Source organism: Bubalus bubalis, chromosome 15, assembly GCF_019923935.1.
Source record: "Bubalus bubalis isolate 160015118507 breed Murrah chromosome 15, NDDB_SH_1, whole genome shotgun sequence".
Taxonomy (NCBI): domain Eukaryota; kingdom Metazoa; phylum Chordata; class Mammalia; order Artiodactyla; family Bovidae; genus Bubalus; species Bubalus bubalis.
In genome coordinates, this window is record NC_059171.1 from 71,803,424 (window position 1) to 71,813,578 (window position 10,155).

General features: G+C 44.8%; 2 long non-coding RNA genes across 3 annotated transcripts; both read left to right on the forward strand.

Moving 5' to 3' along the window:
• The first annotated feature begins 464 nt into the window (after positions 1-464).
• LOC123329399 lies at positions 465-4,778 on the forward strand. Of its 2 annotated transcripts, none has more exons than XR_006544785.1 (5): positions 465-515; positions 1,080-1,116; positions 1,332-1,437; positions 3,502-3,559; positions 4,726-4,778. It is a non-coding gene; the product is annotated as an uncharacterized LOC123329399 (long non-coding RNA). The 2 variants fall into 2 exon arrangements; XR_006544784.1 differs by having other exon boundaries at positions 3,502-3,552.
• Positions 3,566-4,600, forward strand: LOC123329400. Its single transcript, XR_006544787.1, has 3 exons — positions 3,566-3,871; positions 3,971-4,066; positions 4,399-4,600. It is a non-coding gene; the product is annotated as an uncharacterized LOC123329400 (long non-coding RNA).
• Positions 4,779-10,155: the final 5,377 nt, after the last annotated feature.

Consider the following 10,155-nt stretch of genomic DNA (forward strand, 5'->3'; position numbering starts at 1 on the left):
GGGATGAGCCCTGGCCCCCAGGGACCACCTCACCCACTGGAGTAGATGGCCAGAGGGAAGGGAACAGATTGCTCAGATTCCATCAGGATCTTCTCCTGGATTCCCAGGCTAGGACTTGGGTGGGCTCACACAGGTAATTCCACATGACATTCCTGCTCTGGGTGAAATGAATGCATCCCCTTGTAGATGAATAAAAAGTGACTTCAGTCTCATAACTGGAAAAGAAATAGCATAAGAAGCTATTTTGGCCCAAAGTAGGTTAGTGAGGATGGAAAGGAGATGGAGCGCGGGAGGAGCTTTGGAGAGCCAGAAGAGACACAGCTTGGTGACTGATGGTTGGATGTGGGGGAGGGGGGGGGGGGGGGCAGTGGTGAGAACGGCAAGGTGGGGACAATGATGCTCACCTGTGAGGAGGAGGAGGGTGGTATTTTTAACCGTGATAAAGAGCAGGGGAGGGAAGCTTTTGAGGAGGAAGATAATGAGTTCCTGTTTGTGCTTTGTGCTGGGAAGGCTGAGTGGGTGGTGCCAAGAGTTTGGCTTTGCTGGGCTGGGAGGTGGTGGGTAGCGGGGTGGGCTTGAAGGTGGTGGGAAGCGAGGAGGAGGAGGAGGGCGCTGCACAGTTGGTGAGTTGGGGAGGAAGCTCCTAAAAAGTTAACCCTCTTTATGAGCTTCTCCCAGTCTTGCTTCCTAGTCATAAAGCAGGGTTTCTCATCCTTGGTGCTATCGACACGTTGGACCCAACAGTTCTTTGCTGTGGGAGCTTCTCATGCATTATAGGATGTTTAGCAGCACCCACCAAATGCGTAGCATCCTTCCAGCTCTGACGACCAAAAATGCCTCCAGACATTGCAAGATGTCCCTGGAGGGTGGACAACATTGCCCCTCATTGAGAACTGCTGCTCTTGTCCTCAGTTAACTTAAAACTCACTCTTTAAAAAGTTGCAACTTTGGATTATCTTTTTTAGCAGAAGCCACTATTCCCAGCTGCAAAGTCAGATTGGGTTCAAATCCTGGTCTCAAGACCCCACTGGTTTCATTGTTGTTGTTGTTTAATGTTTTATTTTATTTTTCCTCTGTAGAATGAAGTTTTTGAGAGGTTGAAAGGAAATAATCCAGGTAAAGTGCTTGGCTTACTCGGTCACATGCTATTATTAGTAATGCTCGCAGTGGTGTGTAGGCACAGGGGAGACCTCTACTGAGCATTTGGAAATCTGGGCTTGGAGAAATGGACATCACAGATGGATTGGGTTGGCCCAAAAGTTCATTCGGGTTTTTTCATAATATGTTAGGGAAATACCCACACACACTTTTTGACCAACCCCATATCACAGATAAGAGGTCAGCCTTGAAGCCATGGACAGCTATCATATGGCCCGGAGAGACTGATAGGAAGAAGAAGGGAGCAGAAAGCCAAAACCCCTACTGAGCAGCTAGAGGGTAAGGCATCTGTATTTAACATTTGAGTGGTCAGAAATGTAGACAGGGAAGAGGTGTGAGTTTTTCAGCCAGCCGGCATTAAGCAACTGCCCTGAACTTTGGGTGATGAGAGGCATGACAGCAGATTGCTGTATTTGGGGAGGATGACAGTGATGTTGATGTGCCCATTGAGTGCTCATGTGTCAGGTGCTATGCAGATATTAAGGCTCATTTAGTGCTCTCAGCCCCTGAAGCTCTCAGTCCTTCATTGGAAGGGCTGCTGCTGAAGCTGAAGCTCCAAGACTTTGGCCACCTGAAGTGAAGAGCCGACTCAACTAGAAAAAACTCTGATGCTGGGAAAGGTTGAAGGCAGGAGCAGAAGGGGATGACAGAGGACGAGATGCTTGGATGACATCACCAACTCAATGGAGATGAGTTTGAGCAAACTCTGGAAGATAGTGAAGGACAGGGAAGCCTGGCATGCTGTAGTCCATGGGGTTGCAAAGAGTTGGACACAACTTAGTGAATGAACAACAACAATGTTCACATGTACCACTTATTATCCCCATTTTCTAGTTGAAGAAACTGACATATAGAGAAGGAGGCGAAGGAAGGTGAATTTATCAGAAAGGTAGGAGGGGAGGAGAAAGGGCCTCTCAAGTGCAGAAAACCATGGGAGCCAAAGCAGAGCTCCACGAACCCTGTGCATCCATCAGTGTCAGGAAACCGAGTGTGCGGCAGGTGCAACGGGCTGGAGGGCAAGACACAGGGGGCCTCACGATGCTGAATGGTCAGCGCTGCCATGTCCAGCCACACTGGAGCCCAAGGCAAAAGGGAAAAAAAAAATCAGCCATACTGACCTTGTCTTTATGTAACATTTTGAAATGTTGTTCATCTTGGAATTTTTACATTAATTTTTTTAAAGGATTGCAAAAAAAAAGGATTGTATTAAAATATTTTTTATCTTGATTACTGAATTTGTTGGCACCTGTCCAGATGGACTGAACAGAATGCCAGAGTCTTCCAGGCTCCTTGACCTTGCTGCTTACAAGTCAAATTCCAACCTGTGTCACTCCCCTGTTCCTGAGGCAGGAGGAAGCAAGAGTCTTGATTTCAGCCAATGGGGAGGAGGTCATTCTACAGGAAACTAAATGCTTTTTGGAAGAGGAAATGGACACTATGCACCAAAATCTAACAAATATCCCTTACAAGAGGGTCCCTTTTGGGCAAGCTGGAGATCCTTGGTGTGAGAAGAAAACATTCTAGGGTGTGGGGATGTGCAGAGAGGAGGTAAGGAAATAATGGAAATTGACATGCTGAATCAAGTGCTTAAGAACTGGGGCTTCCCAGGTGGCACTAGTGGTAAAGAACCGCCTGCCAATGCAGGAGACATAAGAGACGTGGGTTCGATCCCTGGGTCGGGAAGATCCCCTGGAGGAGGATACGGCAACCTACACCAGTATTATTGCCTGGAGAATCCCATGGACAGACAAGCCTGGCGGTCTACAATCCATAGGGTCACAAAGAGTCGGACACGACTGAAGCGATTGAACATACAGCCCAAGAACTGCATTGCAGGGACTTCCCAGGTCCAGTGGTTAAGGCTCTGCACTTCCAATGCAGAGGGCTTGGGTTCAGTCCCTGTTAGGGGAACTAACATCCCACATGCTGCTCAGCTCAACCAAAAAACTCCCCAAATAAACAGTTTAAATAATTAAAAAAAAAATTTTTTTTTAAAGAACTGCACTGCAGTCAGTAGCCTGGGTTTAAATTCTGGCTCACCTACTAGCAGAGTGATTTTGCTACTTGCTTCAAGTGTTAAGCCTCAGTTTCCTGGCTATAAAATGGGGATAATAAAAGTACCCATATCATAAAGTTATTAGGAAGATTAAATGGATTAAACCACACCAAATTCTTGCACATGATAAGTATTCAGTGTTTTTTCCTTTTTTAATATTGTGATATCAGTGTCTTAAAAATTATTATTTTTCAAGCTCCAGAGTAATGAAGGAAAGAGACAGAATATTAACATGAAGCTTAGAGGGACTCCAGGGAGGATTTTTGTTCATTTCTTTGTTTTTCCAGCTGGGAGAGCTCTTGCAGAGAGCAGAAGAGAGGAACAGACAGAAGCATGTGGTGAGCAGTAAGTCCCCTCCCCGAGCTGGGAATAGCTGTTAAACGTTCTCAAGTTGGACTCACCAATTTGCAGAAAGGTTAATGGCTGGAGCACAGTTGCATGTGTCCGGCCAGCATCATCAGAGATAGAATCCAGGTTTCCTGATGCCCAGGGAGCTATTTCTCCTGCAAACCTGTCCCCTGTACTGTATCTAGTCTTTGTCAGTCCTGGAGCCGCCCCTTGATTCCAGGGTCACAAGAATGTGAGATGTGAAGAGGTCTTCTTCATCACACAGCTAACAAAACTCCTCTTTGGCGAAGCGGAACCTGAAAGGGTCCGGTAAGAGGAACACCTGAGGGCACTCCCTCCGGAGATGCTGAACATCGGGGGAAGTGCTTTCTGTCCTTAGATGATTAATTTTGAAATCTTCGTTTCCAGTTATAATGGAGCTTTATGACAAAAGTTTCAGACAAATAGGTCGTTGCCACAATCTCTTAAGGAAGGAAGGAATGTTCCCTTCTGTTTTGAGTGAAGGTAATAAGGGCTTCAGAGCTTCAGGGTGGTTCAGTGGTATAGAATCCTCCTGCCAATGCAGGAGAATTGGGTTTGATCCCTGGGTTGGGAAGATCCCCTGGAGGAGGAAATGGCAACCCACTCTCCTATTCTTGCCAGGATGATCCCATGGACAGAGGAGCCTGGCGGGCTGCAGGCAGTCCATTGTTTTGCAAAGAGTTAGACATGACTTAGCGAATAAGCAACAACAATATGGGCTTCACCCTCTCCTCCACCTGAGAATCCCAGGTGCCCCAGAGCAAACCTTCCTTGACCTTTTGGGGTGGGGTTGACTTCTCTCTATATGCCCACAGCATATGGAAATCAATGTTGAAGGAGAGTTTACTGCAGTGAACCTCACCGCTCCCCTGTAGACCTAGGGCAGGTGTGCTCTTACTCGCCTCTGCACTCCCAACACCATCCATAGTGTGTGTTCAACCCATGTCTCATGAATGACTGCTTGAGTACTTTATGAAACATTGCCGCTCATCAGCTATGTGAGAAAACCCACTCACTTCCTAAGTAAGTAAAATCAGTCAAGAAGATTTCCCAGCAGGCTTCTCAAGCTGGTAGAATACATTGTCCAGGTTGAAGCAGCTATGTGTGTTAATAGCAGTAACTGTGATTTTTTTGTTGTTCAGTCACTCAGTTGTGTCTGACTCTTCGTGACCCCCATGGACTGCAGCACTCCAGGATTCCCTGTTCTTCACTATCTCCTGGAATTTGCTCCAACTCATGTCCATTGAGTTGATAATGCCATACAACCATTTCATCTTCTATTGCCCCCTTCTCTACCTGTCCTGAATCTTTCCCAGCATTGGGGTTTTTTCCAATGATGATTAACGGTGATGATAATAACCAATAATAGTTAAAATATATTGAATGATTACTGGATGCCTGGAACTGTTCTCATGATTCTAATGGTGCTTTCCAATGATTATCTCAGTCTCAAAATAAACAGGCAGTATAAGGCTGAGAAACTGAGACTTGGAAAAGTTGCACAGAGAGGATCTGTCTTTGGAATGATTCACTAATTAGACTTGTGCTCTCTGCTCTGACTGCTCTGCTCTCTGCTTAGACTTGTGCTCTTTGAGCTCCACCAGATCAAAATAGGGCATGGAGTTTGCAGACTCCAAATCTATGGAGTTTATGGTGTATCTGAGCTGCAGATTTATGCTATAAAATAACAGGTCCCTCTAGTCAGTTCCTACTGTTTTAGAAAAGGCAGAAAAATCCTCCCTCATTGGTTTTGTAAATAGTCCTTAATTGAACTCAGCATTGGTATCATTATCACCAAGTTCTGTAATTAAACAGCCTGGAGATGCTTTGCTAGGTTGCTGCTACAGAGATATTTACATATCTGTGTTATAACCCTAGGCGAGACTTTCAGCATGTAAATTGCTCATCCAGCCACAATTGTAGCTGCTGGGGAACTGCCTGGGGCCACTTTAGGGGAATGAGAAAGCTAGAGGATTCCCCTGAAGCCAGCTGTTGCCAGCCCAGAATAATAACACTAACAATTAAGAACTAACATTTGTACAGTCCTTTAAAAATTACAAGACACATTCTTATTCAGTGACTTGCCTAGTTTTTAATTCCTGAGATAGTGGGAGGAGAAGACTGCTATGAGGGTTATTATTTTAAAGAAGACCCCCTTGCCAATAGCACATTGTTTCATTCCACAAATATTTAGTGAGCGCTTACTATGTGCTAGGAACTATACTAGGTGCTGAAATGTAATGATGAACAAAACGGACATTGTCCCTGGACTCATGAAGCTTATAGTCTAATAGGGAAGAAAGACCGTGATCAAATATTATAAACAGATATATGTAAAGTTACAGTGATTGCAGCGCTACCAGAGAGGCAAAAAGTACAACGTGAGCTTAAAATGAAGATATTTAACCTAATCAAGATGAGGGTAAATTTTGCCAAGCTGTGATGGGTAGGAGTCAATGAGACAAAAAAGAGGAAAGTGTGTTCTAAACAGAGGGAACAGCATGTATAAAGGCCCCAGGGCCCAGGAGAGTGTATCAGTTAGCTTCTGCTGCATTATAAAACACCCCCGAAGCTTAGTGGCTTAAAAACCATCATTTAGCTCATAATGAGCTAAATAATTCTGGGGTTGGCAACATGGCTAGAATCAGATAGGTTGTTTTCCTCTGATCTCGGTTGGGTTCACTCATACCTTGTGGTCAACTTCCAGGTCAATGAATGGCTCATCTCTATTTTATGTAGTTGTTCCTCCTCTAGCAGGTGAGGCCAGGTTTGTTGACAGAGCAGCAGGGTTCTGCAAGAAGCTTCAAGAACTCTTATGGCCTAGGTTCAGAACTCACACAACCTTATTTCTGCCACATTCTATTGGCCAAAGGATCTTCAAATATGATTAATAGGATATAGGATCTTAGAAACGGAAAGAGAGTCCAGGGCAGGTAACAAAAAGTAGCTGTGTACCAAAAATCATTTGAATGAATGGAGGGATGAATACAATATGATCGTCATCAGCATCTCCAGTCCTTGGAATATTGTACTCATGGTCTGGAACTAGTTTCTCTGCCTTGGGTTTTTTTTTTTAACTTCTTGTTCCTGCCCCCTCCACAGTGAGGTCAGAGGGTTTTAGCTAAAATGTAAACTTGAATTTATAACCTCAGTGTTTCCCCAGTGCCTGCCAACATGATTGGTACATTAAAATCACTAGGAGGGGCTGTTCAAAAGAGACTCGTACCCTCCACTCTGGATTCCCTGAATCAGAATTCTGGGGCTTGGAACCTAGGATCACTATTTTTTGAAAGCTATCCCAAGGAGTTAAATGCAACCAGTCCAGCTTTCAGGAGCCACTGGCTACAAGGTTGTCCAGATTCAAAGCTTCTTTAGCCATATTGATCTCATCAGCTTAGACACTGCCTTCTTTAAAAAACATTTTCTCCCTTCCCTTCCCATAATCCCTGGAACCAATGTCTTCCTTCATGGTGTGCCCATGATATCTGATACAGGCTTTGTATTGCCTGCAATGCAGGAAGACCCTACTTCGATTCCTAGGTCGGGAAGATCTGCTGAAGAAGGGATCAGCTACCCACTCCAGTATTCTTGGGCTTCCCTTGTGGCTCAGATGTATCATACTATTATTATTCAAAAACTGTTATTAAAATTGGTTAACATATCTGCCAACTTTCCCCCTCCCCGGCCTTTCCCCCCAACTCCCATGGATCCTGTGAGGTCCCTGAAAGTCGTCATCATTGTATTAACTAACTTCAGTGCCTACCAGAGGGCCTGGTACAAAATCGATCCAATTTGGGATCAATTGATCCAATCCAGTTGATCCAAGTGTACATTGATGGCTGAATGAATAAATGAAACATGGTTGGTACATATATCATTTGTGCTTAGTCACTCAGTCGTGTCTGACTCTTTGCAACACCATGGACTGTAGCCTGCCAAGCTCCTCTGTTGATGGGATTCTCCAGGCAAGAATATTGGAGTGGGTTGCCATTTCCTTTTTCAGGGGATCTTCCTGACAGGGATCAAACCCAGGTCTCCTGCATTGCAGGCAGGTTCTTTACCATCTGAGTCACCAGGAAAGCCCTTGTACATATATTGTTCAGGTGTAAAAAGAAAGGAAATTCTAACACATGCTACACAATATGGAAGAACCCTGGACATTCTAAGTGAAATAAGACGTGACGTGAAGACAAATGCTGTATAATTCCACTTACAGAAGTACCTAGAGGAGCCAAGTTCACAGAGACAGAAAGTCAAATGGGGGTTACCAGGGACTGGGAGAGTGGGTAATGGGGAATTATTGTTTAATGGGCCCAGAGTCTCCAGTGTACAAGATAGAAAGAGTTCTGGAGATGGATGATGTTGAGATGGATGGGGATTGTACAACAAAGTGAATATACTTAATACCACTGAAATGTACACTTTAATATGGCACCGTATTTAAGATGGTAAATCGTATGTCATGTATATTTTATTCATACCATGATTAAAAATTAAAAGAGTTGAACCAATGAAAGTATGGACGGTCACCAGGCATCTGTTGAATTCTTGTGGAATCAGAGCATTTCCTGACATGATGGCTGTGCCAGAGACCAGCTCATGGCCTCTATTATAACTTGGAGTCTTTAAGATAATGGTTCTGCACATATTCCATAAAGCCACTGATGGGTGACGGCCAGCTGAGGCACCGCCAACCCTGCTAGCTCCCCGTCTATCTCCGCCTGGCTCCTGAGGCTTGGCCCCGCTCCCATTTTTCTTCTCCATTCCTGCCTGTGGTCTGGGTACTGCTCTCCCTCCCAGACTCGGAATCGGGGTATCTCTGCCCCTGTGGCTATCTCTGCCCCCAGCTCCCACAGCTAACAGACCCTGCCCCAGATGGACCTGAAGGACTCCGCTCCCAAATCAGGCCAGCCTCCTTGGAAGAAGGAATCAGATCAAAAGTCCTTCCTTAAATAGAGCCAAGGTCTCTGTCCTTAGAGCTTTTCTTCCTGTGATTCGATTCTACCTTCTGGAACAATACAGGACAAGCCCGACTCTTTTCACAACCCAACAGCTCTTTAAACACTCAAACATAGTATCCCCAAATATTCCCAATTTCTCGAACAACAGATTTCTTTTTTTCGGCTATACCTTGAGGCATGTGGGATCTTAGTTCCCCAACCAGGGACCAAACCCAGCACCCCCTGCATTGGAAGCATGGAGTCTTAACCACTGGACCATTAGGAAAGTCTACAAATAACAGATTTCTAGATCCTTCCCTCCACTCCTTTGCTCTTGTCTGACCCCATGGCTGTTTATTCACATCCTTTTAAAATAGGGCTCTTAGAAGTACATAAATTCTCCAGGTGGCTCCTGACCAGTGCAGAAGAGAACAGGATTATTATTTCTAGGATGTGGACCCAAATTTGCAGAATCCTGAAATGAATCCAAATATTCATTATGTTTTTTAACTCAGCTATAAACCCAAAGTCAGCCTGTTTAACCACACACTTCCTACGTGGCCCAAACCGCAATCAAATGATTGCCTGACATGTCTACATGCACTATACATGGAGCGGCCATTGAGCTATTTCAACAGTTGTAATATCATTTCGTGTGTTTGGTTTAAAAGTTCATCAATTTGCACCCGGAAATGAATTCTCTAGCCCTCACCTCATTTACATTTACAGTCAGCTCTCAGATTTCACGGGCTGGTTGTCTTCACTTGCCCAAGCAAATCTCACCTCTTTCTCCTCAGAATCTGATGCAGTTATTTTTTGGGGATTTTCAAGGGGGTCTCACGTGGGCTCTGAACAGACCTCTCCGCTTCATCTCCTCCAAGCTCTCTGTGGTTGTCTTCTGCCCTTGAAGCCCTCCCACTTGGCACAAAACAGGCACCCAGACTGATATCTCCTAGAGGCCCCAGTGCTGCAAACTTGAGCCACCTTCATCTCCGCATGGTTTTCGCCAAGGTCTCCCCTCTGCAGGGGTGTCCACAAGGAGTGCCTTTGAGGGAACTCCTGTCCCCTCACTTTCCTTCAGTCACCCCAAATCCAAACCCCAAATGCAGGATGTAAACTGCAAATAGAAGCATCTTTAGAATTCTTTGCCATTCTGGTCTCCAACCCACACACTAAGCAAAAACAGTGTGATCACTGTGCAAACATAGCTCTGAAACCCTAGAGACCGTCTAACACTTTCCCTGGGTCCCCAGTCCCCTTTCTGTTCAGATGATAAAACTGAGATCTGACCGGGAAGGTTATTTTAGCAGAGAGACTGTGTTAAAATGCTAAAGCTAGGAATAAATCCTGATCCCCCAAGACCTCCCCACCTCAGGAAATCATACTCTCCCCATCCAAAAAAATTTCCCAACAAAGTTAAGTACCTCCATGATATTTATCTGGAACTTTCAAGATATTTCTTTAAATGTGATTCAGAAGGTATGTTTTGTGTTAAATCCAATAGGTCATTCAGTCCATGGCCCTCTCTTCACCTCAATACTTTACTGTTGTTTCCCATTGGATACAACTAGGTATCAGTTGGGAAAAGATTGATGAAATCCAGGAGTGATATTGCTAGAAAACACAAAGACT